Consider the following 21,787-nt stretch of genomic DNA (forward strand, 5'->3'; position numbering starts at 1 on the left):
GGGAGGTTAAGAAACACTATGAAAGCACCAAACCAAGTATAACTGTTTGATAGTGGCCTGCAGTCCTGGCTATAGACTCTGAAAGCAGACTGACTACCTCTTTTGGACTTAGATCCAATCCCATTCATGTGTAGTCTTAACACTATCCCTATTTACCCAAGTGCCTTGGAAGGTTAATTTTCATTGGCACCTTTAGTAATATGTAGCTATGAGTTGGGTGAAGATTTTCTTAGGGTTTCATGTGTTAGAGGACTGATACTGAGTGTGGTGACATTGAAGAATTATGGTAGAGAGGATAAGAAGCTGGCTTAAACAATAGTCTCAGCCTGAGTTACTCCATTTTGAGTGTAAGAACAAAGAGAGAATGACTCTATATCTTGTTTACACAAGCAACAACCCCTATCTGACAACACATTAGGAGGCACAAAATGATTGTTTATACCAGTAGATGATGTACCCATTTACATGACACATTAACTTTTCAATTGCATCAGATAGAACCCCCTCATTTGGGACTGTGAAAGAAGGAGCACCTCAAGGCCAAAGTATGGTAGGCACACTAACTAGTCACAAGGTCACTTGTCATGAGCCTTGTCCAGGAAATTTGCCATATCAAAAGACTCTGCTTCTGTTCCAGAGATCAAGCTGTAGTGCAGTTTCTAGTTTCCCTTGCCTGTGACACTTGGCCCACTTCAAACTGACAACTGAAATGTTTTGTCACTTGGAATTGCACCTGACATCTCTACAACTAAAACGGCTCTGTGTTGTGTTTCCTAAGAATTCTTATCTGATCCCCTAAAGGATATTCCTTGGAGTTTGCATCAGATCTCTTCCTATAGCTTCAAGATGATATCTCTCAACTCTGTAGCCTCTTTAACACTTGTTAGTCATTCTATAACCTTCATATTTGCTTATTATTGTGTGAAGTATTAATGCATGATCTGAGAATTAATATTAGCAGTTAAGATTGAAATAAAAGAACTCAATTGTTTGGGCCAATAACCAATTATCAAGGTTAATTGGATTTATTTACCAAACCATAGCCAATAAGACTAATATAACTTCTGAATTTATTTATTCATTAAATTCTGACCTTCTGGAAAAATATGAAATGTCCATCTGAACTTCTAACACAGCATCTTCATGATAGGTAGGCAAGGAGTTAAGGAAGTGGGAGAGAAAAAAGAAGCAGCTTAAAGTTTTTAAATGCCCATGTTTCTTCTTTTCTTTTTGGATTTTTTTTCTGAGACAGGGTTTCTCTGTATAGCACTGGCTGTCCTGGAACTCACTCTGTAGACCAGGCTGGCCTTGAACTCAGAAATCCGCCTGTCTCTGCCTCCCAGAGTGCTGGGATTACAGGTGTGCACCACCACCACCCGGCTATGCCCATGTTTCACTAAGCAACTAGAAGAACAACTTTGAGTCCTAAGTTAGATATAAAACTAAATGATGAATGGATGAAAAATTAAAAAAAACATTTCTTCCTTTCTGGCTCCAAACTAGCAATAGCTGTAAAGAAAACTTGTGGTAGTAAGTGTGGTTAGTCATCTCCTATCTCAAACATCCATGCTGAGTTTGGGCCTACACAGAACATCCTTTAACTGACTGCAAAATTACACCAAAAGCAATAGAATGCAGTTTATTTATTCCTTAGGATGCCTGAGGAGATAGAATACAGTTTTCACAACCATCAATCAAATTATCTTCCGCAGAATGCAACTTTCATGTCTACCTCAATAAAACCCTTGATAAACAAAGACTTGATACTACTGGTTCTTTGTTATTTTCCTACATAGCTTGCCTTGTTTTTTATGCAAGATATAATATCCTTTCCTAAACTCTAGTTTCATTAAAGGTTTCTGTGATGGTTTGTGCATGCTTTGCCCAGGGAGTCGCACTATTAGTAGGTGTGGCCCTATTGGAGTAGGTATATCACTGTGTGTGTGGCTTTAAGACCCTCGCCCTAGCTTCCTGAAAGTCAGTCTTCCGCTAGGAGCCTTCAGATGAAAATGTAGAACCCTCAGCCCCTCCTGTACCATGCCTGTCTGGATGCTGCCATGTTCCTGCCTTGTTGATACTAAACTGAACCTCTGAACCTATAAGCCAGCCCCAATTAAATGTTGTCTTTTTAAGAGTTGCCTTGGTCAAGGTGTCTGTTCAGAGCAGTAAAGCCCTAAGACAGTTTCCTTAACATTTCTGGTTAAGGAAATGGTCTCTGGTTCTTTGTCTAGGGAGGCACTCTAGGAAAGGTCTCCCTAACTTTAGGAGACACCAAACAGGATTGAGTTGATTCTCCAATTCTCCCTTATTCTGAGTTAGAAAATCTAGACCCAGCATGACAAATATCTTTTTTTTCCTATTATGTGGATTTTAGCTTTGAATCACACACACACACACACACACACACACACACACACACACACACATATATATATATATATATGTATGTATGGAATACCCTTGGAAGTCAGGAAATTAGTAAGGGGTTATAGGGGGGCATTCAAGAGAGTGTAGGTAAAACTCACTAGTATAAAGAGTTTAAAGAGAATAATGGAACAGGAAGGGTTAAATTTGGGTGAGAGTAAGGAAGGTAGGGTAGAGGAAGGAAAATAGAGAGATATAAAACTAAAAACATTTTGAATAAGTCATATGGAAACTTAACCACTACTGTAGGAGATACTAAAATATACATATACGAAAAGAGTTAAAATGGAATTACCTCTTCCAGAATGCACCAGAGACCTGGGAGGTGAGAGACTCTCAGGACTCAAAGGGAGGGACCTTAGATGAAATCCCTGATAGTAGGAAGAGGGGACTTATAGAGCCTACCTCCAGCAGGAAGTCAGCGCATCAAGTGAGGGAGTGGGGGGCATCCCACAGTTGCAACTCTGACCCATAATTGTTCCTGTCTGAAAGAGTTACAGGGATGGAAATGGAGAGGAGCCTGAGGAAAAGAAGTTCCAGGGACAGGCCCAAAGTGAGATCCAGCTCAAGGGGAAGTTCAAAGTCCTAACACTATCACTGAGACTATGGAGCACTCACAAAAAAGGGCAGAGCATGACCACACTACAGAAGACCCAACAAGCAGCTGGAAGAGTCAGATGCAGATATTTACACCCAACCAATGGACAGAAGCAGCTGGCCCCTGTTGTTGAATTAGGGGAGGATGAAAGAAGATGAGGAGAAGGGAAATCTTGTATGAGGACCAGCAGTCTCAATTAATCTGGACCCCCAAGATCTCTCAACAGGAAGCACATACCAGCTGATATGAGGCCCCCAAAACATAGACAGTAGAGAACTGTCGGGTCTGTGCTCAATCAGAGATGATGCACCTAACCCTCAAGAGACTAGAGGCCCCAAGGAGTTTAGAGGTCAGGTAGAGTGGCGGTGGGGACATCTACGTGGAGACAGGGTGGGGAGGAGGTATGGGACATGGAACAGTGAGAGGGTAGATGGGGGAATAAAATATGGAATGTAAAAAAATTTAATTAGTAAAAAAAATGGAATTATCTTATAAAGAGACAACAATATCCCTACAAGGCAGCAAAAATTAATAAAAAGCCCAGTGCCAAGAATGGGTTACTTCTTTTGGAGTTGTTAGCCAGTGAGTTCACATAGGCCCCCAAACATTACAGGCTGTTGCCAATGCTATAGTTTACCCTACAGAACTTCATGGTAAGATACTACTGCTGAAGATTCTATATACTTCAGTCATAGAGCATAGAAAACTAAACTGGCCCTAACCTAAAAGAGTCATCCCTATTGACTAGTATGGTAGTTTGAGTATGCTTGGCCCATAGGGATTGTTACTGTTAGGAGGTGTGGCCTGTTGGAGGAAGTGTGTCAAGGTGGGGATAGGCTTTAGGGGTCTTCTCCTGTGCTCAGGCTCCACCCATTGAGGAAGAGAGCCTCCTCCTAGCTGCCTGAGGATGTCAGTGTCTTCTGGTTGCCTTTGAATCAAGATGTAGAACTCTTAGCTCGTTCTCTAGCACTGTCTGCCTGCACACTGCCATGCTTCTTGCTATGATCACAATGAACTGAACCTCTGACATTGTAAGCCAGTCCCAATTAAATGTCTTTTATTAGAGTTGCATTGGTCATGGTGTCACTTCATAGCAATGGAAACCATAACTAAGATAGCTAGTTTTTAAAGTAACATAATGTTCTATGCACATTGCCATGGCAGAAAATCAGCTATCTTACTCAGCTATGAACCCTCTGAGCAACAATAATGACTGGTTTAGCATGATTTTTTTTCCACTAGTTTAATAGTGGCATAAACTTTATATAAGTAACCAACTACTTTGTGCTTCAATATAATGCCTGTTCCACAGATTAAACCACACCCTAGCATTGTCAGGTCAAGTACCTGTGGTCTGGCCAAGCTGAAGAGAATAAGAGACTACAGAGTGTGTAGCCCTAAAAAGAATAGGTATGTATGTATGCATATTGTGCCACTCCCCTTAGCTAAGGGATTATTGTGGAAGAGGAGATAGAAAGGGTAAAAAAAAGCTAGAAGTGGTTGACAGCTACAAGGACACAGTGTCTTCTGGACATGGCAGGAGAGTCACACATATGAACTCTCTTAGTGGTGTGTCAGCATACACAAGAGAGTTTAACTCAGACCAAGTTTCATTGTGGAGAAGGGAGGTATGCATGAAGTATCACCCTTCGCCATAGAACTATCAGTTTTCTTTAAAAGTGTAGCCTAACCCAAGAGACTCCAAAACATACAGTCTATTGCTATTAACCTTGGTTGGAAGTGGAAGATAATTCCCTATTGCTGAGGACAACAGCACCAGTTCAGAAACAGGACCAGGAGACCCTTAACTTGGAAGTGACCTGAATGTCCCCTCCATGAGGACTAGCTTTCATAGTACCAGAAGGCACCATGCAAGCTTCCAAAGGTGGGAGGCAACTAACAGTCCTACCTAGCTATTATGCCCATGAACTACTTCAATTACTAGAATGGCAGAATAACCCTAAGACTGCCTGCAGTAGTGGCAGGCATACCTTAATGGTAACCAAAAGCTCTCTAATTGGACTTAAGACCCTCTCAGCAAGAAGGAAACCATACTTGGTACTGGAAACCTAGCTAACTACTCAGTGATAGAGGAGTACTATTATTGGAGGAGAATCTACAACCACTACTTTATTAAACCAACAGAATCCCTAACTTGAATTGATAAACATTTTTCATATACCTACAGATAAGTACAGTCTTGACCATTCATCAAGGAAATTTCTCTTTGTAACAGATGATGACCATTATAGAAAACTATAACCACTCAAAATCCAGAGTGGTGCACACCTTCAATCCCAGAACACTGAAGGCAGAGGCGCAGAGGCGCAGAGGGGCAGAGGGGCAGAGGGGCAGAGGGGCAGAGGGGCAGAGGGGCAGAGGGGCAGAGGGGCAGAGGGGCAGAGGGGCAGAGGGGCAGAGGGGCAGAGGGGCAGAGAGGCAGAGAGACAGAGAGACAGAGAGACAGAGAGGCAGAGGCAGAGAGACAGAGGGGCAGAGGCAGAGTGGCAGAGGCAGAGTGGTAGAGACTCTGAGTCTAAGGCCAGCCTGTATACAGAGAGAGTTCCAGCACAGCTAGGGCTACACAGAAAAGCCCTGTCTCAAACAAAATGAAACAAAACCAAACAAAACATAACCATCAATAAATCCCCTCAACCCAAGCAAAACAGTCAACATCTATTCATAACAAAAACTGTCAAGAAACAGTACAAAAAGACTTTACCTCACACTTCCTGATTTTAATACATTGCAAGGCTACAGCAGTCCAAATAATATGGTACTGACATAAAAGTAGACACATTCTCTAACAGAACAGTGTAATATTTAATATCAATCATCAAATTGATTTGATTAACAAATTTAGTATCCTTATGAAGCCCACCTGTGTTTGTGAAAGAGAGACAAGAGACAGAGAGACAAAGAGAGAGACTGAGACTCACTATTAGACTAAGCCACTTTTGTCACCATGCATTCTCTGTAATGATGAACTATATCCCTCTGAACTGTGAGTCAAAATAAATCTTATATTTCACTATAATGAGGAGAAAAGTAAATGTCTTAGGGTTTCTATTGCTGTAATGAAATAACATGATTATACAAACCTTGGGGAGTAAGGGATTTATTTCATCTTTTTTGTTTTGTTTTGTTTTTTTTTGAAACAGGGTTTCTCTGTGTAGCCCTGGCTGTCCTGGAACTCACTCTGTAGACCAGGCTGGCCTTGAACTCAGAAATCCACCTGCCTCTGTCTCCCAAGTGCTGGGATTAAAGGCATGCACCACCAGTGCCCAGCTTATTTCATCTTTTAACTGTCAGATCATTCTCTGTTACTGAGGGTAGTCAGGAAGAAAGTCAAAGCAGGAAACTAGATGAAGGAGCTAATATAGAGGCTGTGGATGAATGTTTAATGTATTGTTCTTCATAGCTTGCTCATTTTGCTTTTTTTTTTAATAGAACCCAGGCTCATCAGACTAGAGGTATCATTATCCACAATGGGCTGGGTCTCCCCTCATTACTCACTAATTAAGAAAATGCTCCATAGCTCTGCCTGCCTATAGTCTAATGTTAAGGAAGCATTTCTCAATTGAGGTTTCTTCCTCTCAGAGGACTCTAGCTTATAGAGTATCATGCTGATATATAACTAGCCAGCACAGTAACTACTACAAAAACATGAATAAATTGATATAAATACTATTATCAGATTTTTAAATATAGAAGGATGCCAAGAACACACATTGAGGAAAGATTAGTTTCTTCTATATATAGTATTGGGGAAACTAAATATCTAACACACAGAAAATTGAAATTGGGGTATTTACTTAAAATACATGTAAAAATCATAAGCTGAATGGCAGTGGCACACACTTTTAATCCCAGCACTCAGGAGGCAGAGGCTGGCAGATCTCTGTGTGTTCAAGGCCAGCCTGGTCTATAGCGTGAGTCCCAGGATAGCCAGGGCTACACAAAGAACCCTGTCTCGGAAAAAAAGAAGTGAAAATCAACTGAAAAAACATTAATTGCCTACAAGTAATATCAGGAATTATAAACCTTCTGGAAGAAAATTCAGGAGGAAAATATTTTTTATATGTTTATACAAAGTTATTATTTTGGGTATCACATCAAAAGCACAGGCAGACAAAACCAAAAATAGACAAGTGGAATTACATCAAAATGTATAGCTCTGTACAACAAAAATACTTGTAAAATCTGTCAGATATCAGACTCCAACTCGAGATATCGCAGCACCACTTTTCCTACCTATCAGGCTAGAGGTTCTCTTCCTGGAACTGACTGGCAACTTGACTTTACCCACATGCCCACTGTCAAACGTGTCAAGTACCTCCTGGTCTTGGTGGACACCTTCTTGGGGTGGGTGGAAACATTTCCTACAACCAACAAAAGGGCTCAGACAGTCTCTGATCTCCGAGAGATCATCCCACGATTTGGTGTCCCAGCCTCCCTTCAGCCAGACAATGGTCCTGAATTTACTTCCCAGATTTTTCAGATTCTATCTAAGGCCCTAGACATCCCCTGGCATTTTCTTTTCTTTTTTTCTTTTTATCAATTATTTATTTAAGATTTACATTTGCCTTTTTTCTTTTTTTATTGAGTATCTTCTTCATTTACATTGCCAATGGTAAAGCCTTTCCCAATTTCCTCCCCTCCCAAAAGCTCCCTTCCCCAAAGATTCCCAAGCCCTCCGCCCATCCCCTGCCTCCATGTATATGCCCCTCTACCTGACGTACTCCCCCCTCACCCCCTCCCGTCCATTTCCCTTTGTTGGGGCCTCTATTGAGCCTTTACCTGACCAAAGACCTTCCACTGATGCCCAACAAGGCCTTCCTCTGCCACATTTTTGGCTGGAACCATGTGTACCCCTTGGTTGATGGTTCAGTCCCTGGGAGTCTTGGGGTGTCTGGGTGTCTGAAGTCATTGTTCTTCCCATGGGGCTGTAAACACTTTAGCTCCTCCAGACCACCCTCCAGATCCTCCGTTGGGGACCCCAAGCCCAGTCCAATAGTTGGTTGCTAGTTTCTGCCTCTGTATTTGTAGGGCTCTGGCAGGGCCCCTCTGGAGACAGCCATGGAATGCTCCTTTTGGTACACGCTTCTTGTCGTAGTGTCGGGATTTGGTGACTGTTTATAGGATGAATCCCCAGGTAGGGCAGTCTCTGGGTGGCCTTTACTTCAGACTCAGATCCATACATTGCCTCCCTTATTGCTCAGACAATGGTCCTGAATTTACTTCCCAGATTTTTCAGATTCTATCTAAGGCCCTAGACACCCCCTGGCATTTTCATATTCCCTACCACCTTCAATCTTCAGGTAAGGTAGAAAGAACTAATCGTTCTTTAAAAACCACTCTTGCTAAGCTGTCATAGGAACTTCACCTTGACTGGGTAAAACTTCTACCTCTGGCTCTTTTCAGGCTACAAGCTCTCCCCAAGCGACCTCTTCTCATCTCCAAGATCAAAGGTGTGTACCACCACCATCATCGTCTGCCTCCTCGCTACCTCCTTTTCATTGATGCAGGGTCAATCACTAAGATTGGAACTTGTGTTTTTGCATAGGCTGGCAGTCAGTCAACAAACCTTCAGCACTCTTGTGCCAGCCCCTCTCAGTGCTGGAATTATAGGTTTGTGTGAGACCGCTCCTGGCTACTGGCTGGGACCTGACCTCCAGTCTGTGTGCTTGTGAGAAAGTGCTTTTGGACACAGAGCCATTTCTCCAGCCCCTTTGAACTATGTATGGATGTCCAGTCTTAACTACTGGTCTTTCACCCAAATGCTCTCCCCTCCCAGACCACCTACCTACCCAATTACTTTGCCACCTCTGTTCTCTCCTATAGAACTTTGCTGACCACCATCTACTGCAGCCAAAGACTGTCTCCTGTCCACTGCCTATCAACATTGGAGACCAAGTCCTTCTATTCCCTCCAGATCATTGGCCATCACCCCTCTCTCCCAAATGGTAGGGCCTTTTTAAGGTAATTCTTGTGACCCTTACAGCTGCTAAACTCAAAGGACTCTCACATTGGGTCCACCTGTCTCATCTTAAACCTTTCATCCCTCCACCTAAAAATGACTTCCTCATACACATTGATCCTAACAGGACCATGCTCTGTTAAGCTCTGGAGGACATCGAGACCACCCACTTTGTCCCCAATTCCAGAAAAAGGTGCGCTCAGGAGTACCTGCCCCAGACCAACCAGCCTCTCAAGCAGGTCGCTTTAAGCTTGCTGCACAGCTGCACCCAGCCCCTGCTGCCACTAGCCTCACTGGTACAGTGATAGGCAGGTAGGTCAATGGAATAGAATTGAAGACACAGAAATGAACCCACACACCTATGGTCATTTGATCTTTAACAAAGGAGCTAAAACCATCCAGTGGGGAAAAAAAGATAGCTTTTTCAACAAATGGTGCTGGTTCAACTGGAGGTCAGCATGCAGAAGAATACTAATCGATCCATTCTTATCTCCTTGTACTAAGCTCAAGTCCAAGTGGATCAAGAACCTCCACATAAAACCAGACACACTGAAACTAATAGAAAAGAAACTGGGGAAGAGCCTTGAGCACATGGGCACAGGGGGAAATTTCCTGAACAGAACACTGATAGCTTATACTCTAAGATCAAGAATTGACAAATGAGACCTCATAAAATTACAAAGTTTCTGTAAGGCAAAGGACACTGTCAATAGGACAAAAGGGCAACCAATAAATTGGGAAAATATCTTTACCAATCCCATTTCCAATAGAGGGATAATATCCAATGTATACAAAGAACTCAAGAAGTTAGACTCCAGAGAGCCATATAACCCTATTAAAAAATTGGGGTACAGAGCTAAACAAAGAATTCTCAACTGAGAAATACTGAATGGCTGAGAAGCACCTAAAGAAATGTTCAGCATCCTTAGTCATCAGAGAAATGCAAATCAAAACAACCCTGAGATTTCACCTCACACCAGTCAGAATGGCTAAGATCAAAGACTCAGTGAAGCAGTATTCAGCACTAGAAAAGGGGAAATCATTTGAAATGTAAATAAAAAATTATATCGAATAAAAAAAATACCAAAAAAAAAAAAAACCTCAGATGACAGCAGGAGAAAGAGGAACACTCCTCCACTGCTGGTGGGGCTGCAGCATGGTACAACCACTCTGGAAATCGGTCTGGTGGTTCCTCAGAAAATTGGACATAGTACTGCTTAAGGACCCAGCTATACCACTCCTGGGCATATACCCAGAAGATTCTCCAACATGTAATAAGGACACATGCTCCACTATGCTCATAGCAGCCTTATTTAAAATAGCCAGAAGCTGGAAAGAACCCAGATGTCCCTCAACAGAGGAATGGATACAAAAAATGTGGTATATTTACACAATAGAATACTACGTAGCTACTAAAAAGAATGAATTCATGAAATTCTTAGTCAAATGGGTATAACTGGAAGATAGCATCCTGAGTGAGGTAACCCAATCGCAAAAGAATACACATGGTATGTACTCACTGATAAGTGGATATTATCCCAGAAGCTTGGAATGCCCAAGATATAATTCACAGACCAAACAATGCTCAAGAAGAAGGAAGACCAAAGTATGGACACTTTGGTCCTTCTTAGAAGGAGGAACAAACCCATGGGAGGAGATACAGAAACAAATTGTGGAGCAGAGACTGAAGGAAAGCCAATCCAGAGACTGCCCCACCTGGGGTTCCATCCCATATGTAGCCCTCAAACACAGACAGTGGATGCCAAAAGCACTTTCCACAGGAGCCTGATATAGCTGTCACCTGAGAGGCCCTGCTAGTACCTGACAAATACAGAGGGGGGTATTCTCAGCCAATCATTGAACTGAGCACAAGGTCCCCAATGGAGGGACTAGAGAAAGGACCCAAGGAGCTGAAGGATCTGTCAGTCCCACAGGAGGAACAACAATATGAACTAACAAGTAACCCCAGAGTTCCCAGGGACTAAACTACCAACCAAAGAGTACACATGGAGGGACCCATGGCTCCAGACGCATAGGCAGCAGATGATGGCCTTGTTGGACATCAAAGGGAGGAGAGGCTCTTGGTCCTGTGAAGGCTAGATGCCCCAGTATAGGGGAATGCCAGGACAGGAAAGTGGGAGTGGGTGGATTGGTGAGTAGGGTGAGGGAGGATGGGATAGGTTGTCTTAGGAGGGAAAATCAGGAAAGGGGATAACATTTGAAATGTAAATAATGAAAATATCTAATTAAAAAATTGAAAAAAAAAAGAAAAAAAAGTGCTCAGTGACAATGTCTCCTGTCAGCTGCTAGGAAGGGACTATACTAGGGTCCTGGCACTCTTTATGCATATACAGAGTTTCTTGCAGGAGTAAAACAGTGCAGTGCCATGAGCTGCTGCCACCTCCTAGGCCCCAGTTGCTGTGATCCCAGCTGAGACCTGTGTGGTCCTGAACCTGCCTGCTGGGCTGTACTTGGGCAAAGTCCCAAGCTCTGTTGCACCCTTTCCTGGCATACTAGGTGCTTTCGCTGATATCCTGGTCATATGTGAAGCAGCTTACTGCTGCAGCAGTTCCTGTAACCACCACCTATGAAGCTGCTGCCCAAGCATGCTGGGCAGACCAAGGAGAAGTACTCCTGGGAGGATAGCAGTGGCCAGCTTCCTGAGGAGATTTTTGTGTTATTGCAGTCCCTGGTCATGGCTGCCCACGGAAAGGACACTGAAGGCATCAAGAAGCTGCAGGTGGAGATGTGGCCACTGCTAACTGTTGAGCAGAACCATCTTCTCCATCTTGTTCTGCAGGAAACCATTTCCCCCTCTGACAGGGTGTCTGATAAGTCACCTTCCTGCCAACTTGTTTTATCTTTGGGGACAAGTGATGAAACATGTGATCTTGCTTCTGTTTTTTGTTTTTGTTTTTGTTTTGTTTTTCTTTTCATTTCTATTGCCACCATGGTAATTTAGCTTTGTGATTATTTAAATTGGTGTCCTCCAATTTCATCCATATTGCCTCAAATGAGGTAAGTTCATCCTTAAGGCTGAAGGAGACTCCCCTGAGTAATCTGCTTTCTTTAAGTACCTGTCAGTTGCTGGATAATGTTGATTCATTTTCCTGACTGTTCTAGATATAGTGCCAATAAACTCAGGAGGACAGATGTTCCTTTGTATATTGATTTCCTTTTATTTTATTCCAGGTAGGGTTTGGCATCATCAAGAAGCACTTAGAAAAGATTAGAAATGTTTGTGTTTCAAAAATTATGAGAATTTGACAATTTGGACATATTCCCTCTTGTAGTACATTATTGCTTGGTTTCCATATAAACTAGCACAGCAACCAGGGGAGTGGGAAAAGCACCAGATGACATAAATGTAACTTATAGTCTCTGTGTATCTGAACATGAGGACTATGTTAATGAGCAGAACTGGTATGTTCTGTCATACATTCCAGATTTCTTTTTTCTTTTTTTAAATTAGATATATTCTTTATTTACATTTCAAATGTCCCCTTTCCTGCCACCCCCCAAGTCTCATAACCCATCTCCCCTCCCCATATTCCCCAATCAACCCTCTCCCGCTTCCCTGTCCTGGTATTCCCCTACACTGCTGCATGGAGCCTTCCCAGGACCAATGGCCTCTCCTCCCTTTGGTGTCCAACAAGGCCATCCTCTGCTGCCTATGCATCTGGAGCTATGGGTAACTCCATGTGTACTCTTTGGTTGATGTTTTGTCCCTGGAACCTCTGGGAGTAATGGGTGACTCATAAGGTTGTTCTTCCTATGGTGCTGTAAACCCTTCAGCTCCTGGGGTCTTTTCTCTAGCTCCTCCATTGGGGACCCAGTGCTCAGTTCAATGGCTGGCTGAGAGTGTCTCCCTCTGTATTTGTCATGTACTAGCAGGGCCTCCCAGGTGACTATATCTGGCTCCTGTCAGCAAGCACTTGTGGGCATTCACGATAGTGTTTGGGTTTTGTAGCTGTATATGGGATGTATTCCTAGGTGGGGTAGTCTCTGGATGGTCTTTCCCTCAGACTCTGCTCCACACTTTGTCTCTGTATCTCCTTATGTGGGTATTTTGTTCCCCCTTCTAAGACGAGCCAGAGTATCCATACTTTGTTCTTCCTTCTTCTTGAGCTTCATTTGATGCCCAAGAGTGGTATAGCGGGATCCTCCCATAGTATTCTGCCCAATTTTCTGAGGAACCACAAAACTGATTTCCAGGGTGGTAGTACCAGCTTGCAATCCCACCAGCAGTGGATGAGTGTTCCTCTTTCTCTACATCCTCACCAGCACCTACTGTCTCCTGAGTTTTTGATCTTGGCCATTCTGACTGGTGTGAGGTGAAGTATCAGTGTTGTTTTGATTTGCATTTTCCTGATGACTAAAGATGTTGAACATTTCTTTAGGTGCTTCTCATCCATTCAATATTCCTCAGTTAAAAATTCTTTGTTTAGCTCTGTACCCCATGTTCTGTCATACATTCCAGATTTATTTTACCTTCTGCATATTTCATTAGCTTGGATTCCCCGGAACCAAACCTTTACTCCTGGTACCAATTTATTTTGCATTTGAGGGACAAGTGATGAAAGAGTGTGTTCCTTCCTTTTTTTTCTTATTCCTGTTGCCACCATTGGAATTTAGCTGTCTGTAAATTATATGCCAATTACCAATTTTAATCATAGTGGGAAGAAGAAAAAACAGAACAGAACATTATATGATCTGAGTAGAACAGCTATTATTAAGTGGGGAGAGAACTTAAGGGAAGGAGAATAGTAGAAGATAGGTATTGTGAAGGGAAAAGAACAATATTGGAGGATTGGGTTCAAATGGAGGGGACAGAAATGTAGGGTAGAAGAGAGGATAAGGTAGAAGAGAGGATAAGGTAATATATTTTATCTTCTATTACATATAATTATATTATATAATTATATAATATGTGATTTTATATATATATATATATATTGTGGGGGGACTGTAATGGCCTAATTGCCCTACAATGAAAGGCTGTCTTCTGGGACAAGTGCCTCCAACAAGTCACGTGGAATCAGGGCGAAGATGACATCCCATGAGGTTTTAATGAACTTCTTGGCAGGGAGCATTTTCCACAGGAGCCCAAATAGTAGCACAGCCAGTGGTGTATTAAGATCAGGTGTTCCTCTGCTTGCTCCAAGCCTGGGACAGAATCACCCCACCCTCTGGCTCACAAGACCCTGCCTTCTGCATGCTTTTCCTCCAATAAAAGCCAGAGAAGGCTCTCTTTGGCTTTATTTTTAGAGCTAAAATGAGCTTAGAAACAAAAATTCCTGGCCCTGTAGCCAGAGACCTCCTTAAAAACAACATTTGGGAAGGTATGACTTCTGATTTCAGGATTGTCTGCCAAGGGCTCAAAAATGAACACTAAGATAGATGGCTTGTGGCTACCCAAGACAGGAACAATATCACATCAGGTGGCTTTTGTAGCTCAGGCCTTGGCAGCATCAATAAAAACAGAAGGGATCTGCTTTAAATGTAGCAAAAAAATGACATTAGAAAAATGAATATCCAAAAGACCCTCCTCATGAGGGACCCCAATGCCAATAAGACAGTCTGCCCCTGATGCAAAGGCTTCCACTGGGAAAAAAAAGGTAGTCTCTGCTGATATGATAAAGGTGGAAAACAACTATAATCTTTAAATTTAAAACAGGTCATCCCTCGGCCCTGACAATAAAATGGAAAACTACTCCCATAGAGGCTTTAATGGGATCCAGCATCTCAGAGAACTCCCACCCAAAAGTCATCATATAAATAGATGACAAGCTATTCAAATGCCTTATTGATAATGGGGAAGACAAGACAATTTTGAGACAAGAGATCCCACAAGATAGGCAGCTAATTCCCAAGCCTCAGCTTTTAGCATAGGGGGCTGCTCCCAGGCATTTTATCACTAAGCAAGCCTAAAGACCCTGATGGCACTACCAGTCTAATACACCCTCTAGTAACCAACACTGTCACCAAACTTCTGGGGAGAGAGATTTTAGAAGCCCTAGAAGTGGTACTTGCTAGTCAGTTGTGGGACAAGTAGACCATGCCACCAGACTGAAGAACTGGTAAAGTTGAACAGGTTCAAACCCTGGGCATTCTCAGAATTGAGACTGGCAGGCATGGAACCAACTCCTGGACACACTACCTGATCTGGAACATGTATCCATGAAACTTCACTGAGAAGATGCCCTAAGGGAAAGCACGGACCCTGTTCCCAACTCCCTGTGGTACACCAGTGGCATATGGAGACCAGAAAGCACAATATCTATCCCAGATCCCACTGTTTCTTGCCTGGAGAAACATGGGTTGGGACCCTTATCATGCTCTGTATTCTACCTCCCTTGAGTAGCTTGCTGAAGGTGTAACCATGGAAGGCAAAAAACAAACAAACAAACAAAAAAAACAAAACAACAACAACAAAAAAAAACGACATTGGAAAAAATGAATATCCAAAAAAGACCCTCCCCATGAGGGACCCCAATGCCAATAAGTCAGTCTGCCTGCGGTGAGGCAGACACACAGCCAGACATCCAACCAAAAAGGAATTGCATTAGGATAGATGATTATACCCATAAAAATTATACCCCCAAATTCTTAAAGACCCCCTTCCAAATCACCTTCAATCTGAAAGGCCACTGTTAAATGTAATACCTGCTGCCTTGACTGGTTTTCTAACAAGCTCATTTGGCCTCTATAAAGGGAGAAACTTGAAACCCTTACACAACTAGTAAAAGAGTAGCTTCTATTCCAATATATTCACCCTTTCACCAGTTCAGGTAACACATGTCTTGCTCCATGTTTCAACCATCCCTGCTAATGTCTTTCTCTTGGTAATAGATATCAAGGATTGCTTTTTTTCTATTTCTCTCCACCCTCAAGACTGTGAATGCTTTGCATTTTTAGTATGCCTCATTAACAACTCTGGGTTGGCCTTGTGATATGAATGCACAGTTCTTTAGAGAATGGCTGACATTTGCACTATCTGACAAGGGGCCTTGGCCACTACACTTAAACCTTACTTAGACAAAGGACTCAATAATTACTACTACATAGATGACATCCAGGTATGGGGGGATTCTTCCATCTTCCCCTCCTAACTTAAAGATCAGTTAATACCTTCCATATCCTCTCTAGAATTCAATATAGCTCCTCACCAAATACAGCTTATTGTACCCATCACATTCTTGGGAATGAAAAATTCCCTCTCCTCAAAATGACCTCTTAAACCCACCCTTTTCTTCCTTCTCCCAAAACTGTCAAGTTGAGAGAAGAGAGAGAAGAAAGGCATTTACTGGGAGAGTGGTACAGAGACAGGTTATGAAGAGAGAACAAGCTAGATACAGGTAAAGACAGAAGGAGCCCAAGAGTGAGAAAGGAACCAGAAGAGAATAGATTTCTAGAGTTAGTTTGAGGGCAAGCAGAGCAATTGAGAAGAGGCCAAGAAAGAGAAAGAGAAAAGCCAGATTGAATTAGTCAGCTTGAAGAGGAGTTTGAGCCAGAACAGCTGAGTTGATTCAGCCAGTTAGAGTTGAGAAAGAACAAGAAAGTATGAGCTTATTTAGCAGTAAGTTCCAGAGGCTGAAAACATTCTAGGCCTAGATTAGATTGTATGGTGGCTAGAAGCTTTCAGGAGTAAGCCTAGGTTAGCAGATGAAGGAAGTAAGCCCCTGAGACAACAATTATATCAGGAGAATAAAAGTTATATTTGCAGTCATGGGTACTCCTCAACAGATTAAAAACCAATAATGGCCCCGCCTTTACCAGCTCCCAATACAAAACCACATGCTCACAATGGGAAATTGTCCATCACTTGGGGATTCTTCATGACTCCTAGGGCCAAGGTATAACAAAAAGAAAATATCAAAACCTAAAAGCCCAACTTAAAAAACAAAAGAAAAATGTTACCCCCTTAACATACAATTAATTATGGCTCTGACTAGCCTAAATATATTTAATATCTACAAGAGGTTCAAACAGCCCCCTATCTCCCTCCATTACCACTCACCAGGGTAACTCCTCCTATTCTAGTGGAATGTCACCATCTCTTGGATGGGATTTGAAAGGGACCAGACCTGTACCTTATAAATGGAAAGGGTTTTGCTTGTGTCTATATACAGAACCAGTCCAAGCCTATTTGATCCTAGCCAGAAATGTCTGACACCATCCTATCAACCATGAAGATGGCCTGCCTCTTACTGGCATGACAGATTAAGAACCAAGGAGGTGGAGGAGGTGCCACTAACAAACAAGATCTTCTGGAAGGACATTTATGAGCTAGTGGCAGCCACCCAGGCTACATACCCTCTATAGGCTTCCCTTTCTTCCATTTTTATGGCTGTCTTTGTTATTCTTCATTCTAAGTCTGCTACTGCCCAGCTTCTTCCTAACCCTCCCAATACCCACAATGGGTAATTCTTTGCTAGGGAGACCTATAACAGACACAACAAAATCATAGGAACCCACTTGAAGGATGCTGGACTAAGAATGAGATTTCTCTATACTTCAATTCCATCTCCAATACATATCCCTTTCTTCTGCTTTCCTTACCGCAACACAGGTGACTGCCTACAGGAGGCCTCCATATATGGAGGTTTTAGATGTTCGAGATGCTAACATTAAATGTACAAGTTGTGGTGGCACCATGCTCGCTAACTTTAATAGTCTTTTCCAGTTTTCCATCGGTGATCCCCGAGACCAACAATGATGAATGGAAGTTGTGGGTAAACTGTACCCTAATAGCTATACCAAATACCCCGTAGCTGATGTACACATCTCCCACCAGCTCATCCCTGCCTGTAAGTCAGTCTTTGCCCATGTTAACATTCTTCAACAGGCCTGTTGACTATGATATATATATATGTGTGTGTGTGTGTGTGTGTGTGTGTATATATATATATATATATATATATATATATATATATATATATAACAACAGAAAGGAGCTGTGGGACTGAAATGGCACAGGATTATGGAGGGTCAGAGGAACTCTAATCCCAGATACCTCAGATGAGGATGGCAGGACTTGGCTACCCTCTACTCCCAACCTGACACCATAAAGTCAGGTGCCCCACCATCAACCCTAGTAAGAATTTATTACCCTGACAGTTATCAGGCCTCACTCCTTGCACCCCTACCTTGGCCAATGGTACATGGTCACACAAAGCTTCCCCCAGAAACCCTGACTAATTCCTCAGGGGCATAAATATTCCCCTTTCCCCCCAATAAATGGAAACAGTTCTCCTAAAGCTTCTCCTAGATGTTTTCTTTGCCCACATACTCATTACCAACCAAGATCCTGTACTACACCCACCCTCATCTGTCTAAGTTCCCTTCTTCCAGTTCATCTTAGTGTGCAACTGGCCTGAGTACCCTGAGGGAGAAGCAGACAGACACAAGGTGGTAGGGGGATGGAAAGAGAAGTTTATATAGAGTTACCCTACATGGGTTCTAGGCTTCTCCCAGTGCCAGATGTAAGATACCTTTCTTTGAGTAGTTATTAGGTGGGCATCCTATTGACTCTCCCATACCAATCCAATTCAAGCTATTGACATTGCTGTCCCCTTTTATGGTAAGATCATGTTGCTGAAGACATCACATACTTTGGTTTCAAGGCCTAGAGAAAACAAATGGGTATCTACCTGTTGGCTCCCTGTTGGCTATGTTTCAGAGTACTGGAAGGTGCTGAGTTTTATATCGTCTTGATATGGGCTAGAGTCATCTGTGAGGAGGGAACTTCAATTTAGAAAATGCCTCCTTAAGATCAATTGTATCACATTTTCTTAATTAGTGACTGATGGGAGAGGGACCAGCCCATTATGGGTGATGCCATCCCTGGGCTGGTGGTCCTGGGCTCTATAAGAAAGGATGCTGAGAGGGAAAAAAGGGGGAGGGAAGATCAGGTATAGGAAGAGGCAGGAGATTAGTCCAGAGGATCAGGAGAATGAATAGAAATATGTAGCAGTGGGGGGTGAGGAATGGGGGGAACCACTAGAAAGTACCAGACACTAGGAAAGTGAGATGTTCCCAGGAACCAACTGGCATGGCATTAGCAGAAATACCCAACAGAGGGGAGATAAAATCTGAAGAGACCACCTCCAGTAGATAGGCATGGGCCTCAGTTGAGGGATGGGGCCATCCACCCATCTCAAAATTTTTTTAACCCAGAATTGTTCTTTTCTAAAGGAAACAGGGACAAAAAAATGGAGCAGAGACTGAAGGAAAGGCTACCCAGAGACCACCCCATCTTGGGATCCATCCCATGTACAGACACCAAACCCTGACATTACTGTTGAGGCTAAGAAGTGCTTGATGACAGGTGCCTGGTATAACTGTCCCCTGAGAGGCTCTGCCAGCACCCAACTAAGACAGATGCAGTCACGGGAAGGAAGCCAGTAAGCAGTAGCCCTACACCCTGCCCATGATCTCTGCATCAGCTCCTGCTTCCATGTTCCTGCCCTGCTTGAGTTCCTGTCCTGATTTCCTTGAATGGACTACAATGTGGAAGTGTAGCCAAATAAACCCTTTCCTTCCCAAGTTGCTTTTGTCATAATGTTTCGTCACAGCAATTGTAACCCTAACTATGACAGATGCCATGCAGACTGTTAGAGGAAAAAATGGTCATCAACAGTCTAACTGTGAACTCTGAGTTTACTCAGTTAATCAGCTTGGCAAAATAGAATCATGGATGTACTAGTTCTATGAATAATATGGGAGAAATCAAATGCTTTTTGATTGGTTTTAAGGTCTATTCTACAGCTAGGAATTCACACATGGCACAAAATCTCTAAAATCCATGATTAGTGAGATCATAGACACTAAGGAGAACCTGCCACTATAATTTTTATAAATTGACATAGTATCAAATTGCATTCTAACTATCTACCTCTATTACCATATACTAGATCAACTTTTTTTTCATCTTTCTATATTTTCTTTTTTTTAAAAATATTTTTATTTTCTATATTCTTTGGTTACAAAGATTCCAAATGATTTCCCCTTTCCCGGATCCCCCCTCCCCATATGTCCCATAAACCTTCTTCTCTCCATCCATTCTCCAATCACCTCCCTCCTTTTTTCCTCTGTCCTTATATTCCCCTCCAATGCTAGATCAATCCTTTCCAGGATCAGGACCTTCTCCATACTTCTTCATGGGAGTCATTTGTTATGTGATTTGTGCCTTGGGTATTCAGGGCTTCTGGGCTAATTAATATCCACTTATCAGAGACTGAATTCCATGTGTATTCTTTTGTGACTGGGTTACCTCACTTAGCATGATATTTTCCAGATCAAAGCATTTGCCTAAAAATTTTGTGAATTCATTGTTTCTAATTGCTGAGTAGTATTCCATTGTGAAAATATACCACATTTTCTGTATCCATTCCTCCTTTGAGGGGGATCTGGGTTCTTTCCAGCTTCGGGCTATTATAAATAAGGCTGCTATGAACATAATGGAGCATGTGTCTTTATTGCATGCCAGAGAATCCTTTGGGTATATGCCCAGGAGAGGTATAGCAGGGTCCTCCGAAAGTGACATGTCCAGTTTTCTGAGGAAGCGCCAGACTGATTTCCAAAGTGGTTGTACCATCTTACAGCCCCACCAGCAGTGGAGGAGTGTTCCTCTTTCTCTATATTCTCGCCAACACCTGCTGTCTCCTGAGTTTTTGACCTTAGCCATTCTGACTGGTATAAGGTGAAATCTCAGGGTTGTTTTGATTTTCATTTCCCTAATGACTAATGATGTTGAGCACTTGTTAAGGTGCCTCTCGGCCATCTGAATTTTTTCAGGTGAAAATTCTTTGTTTAGATCTGTGCCCCATTTTTTAATAGGGTTATTTGGTTCCCTGGGGTCTACCTTCTTGAGTTCTTTGTATATATTGGATATTAGCCCTCTATCAGATGTAGGGTTGGTGAATATCCTTTCCCGATTTGATGGTTGCCATTTTGTCCTTTTAACAGTGTCCCTTGCCTTACAGAAACTTTGTAATTTTATGAGGTCCCATTTGTCAATTCTTGATCTTAGAGCATAAGCTATTGGTGATCTGTTCAGGAACTTTTCCCTCGTGACCTGTCCTCTAGGATCTTGCCCAGTTTCTTTTCTATTAGTTTCAGTGTGTCTGGCTTTACATGGAGGTCCTTGATCCACTTGGAGTGAAGTTTAGTACATGGAGATAAGAATGGATCAATTCGCATTCTTCTGCATGCTGATCTCCAATTGAACCAGCACCATTTGTTGAAAAGGCTATCTTATTTCCACTGGATGTTTTTGGATCCTTTGTCAAAGATCAACAGACTATAGGTGTGTGGGTTCATTTCTGGATCTTCAATTCTATTCCATTGGTCCACTTGTCTGTCACTGTGCCAATACCATGCAGTTTTTAACACTATTGCTCTGTAGTATTGCTTGAAGTCAGGGATACTGATTCCCCCAGAATTTCTCTTGTTGTTGAGAATAGTTTTGCCTATCCTGGGTTTTTTGTTATTCCAGATGAATTTGGGAATTGCTTTTTCTAACTCTGTGAAGAACTGAGTTGGGATTTTTATGGGAATTGCATTGAATCTGTAGATTGCTTTTGGCAAGATGGCCATTTTAACTATATTAATCCTGCCGATCCACGAGCATGGCAGATTTTTTCCATTTTCTGAGGTCTTATTTGATTTCCTTCTTCAGAAACCTGAAGTTCTTGTCATATAGATCTTTCACTTGTTTGGTTAGAGTCACCCCAAGGTACTTTATGCTGTTTGTGGATATTGTGAAGGGTGTCATTTCCCTA

At 42.4% G+C, this 21,787-nt stretch overlaps 1 protein-coding gene across 9 annotated transcripts in view; it reads right to left on the reverse strand.

Annotated features, from left to right (window-relative positions):
- The window catches only part of F8 (coagulation factor VIII), a 201,958-nt gene that overhangs the window by 22,480 nt on the left and 157,691 nt on the right, over positions 1 to 21,787 (reverse strand). The window lies entirely within an intron of this gene.

The sequence above is a fragment of the Apodemus sylvaticus genome, chromosome X, assembly GCF_947179515.1.
Source record: "Apodemus sylvaticus chromosome X, mApoSyl1.1, whole genome shotgun sequence".
NCBI lineage: Eukaryota > Metazoa > Chordata > Mammalia > Rodentia > Muridae > Apodemus > Apodemus sylvaticus.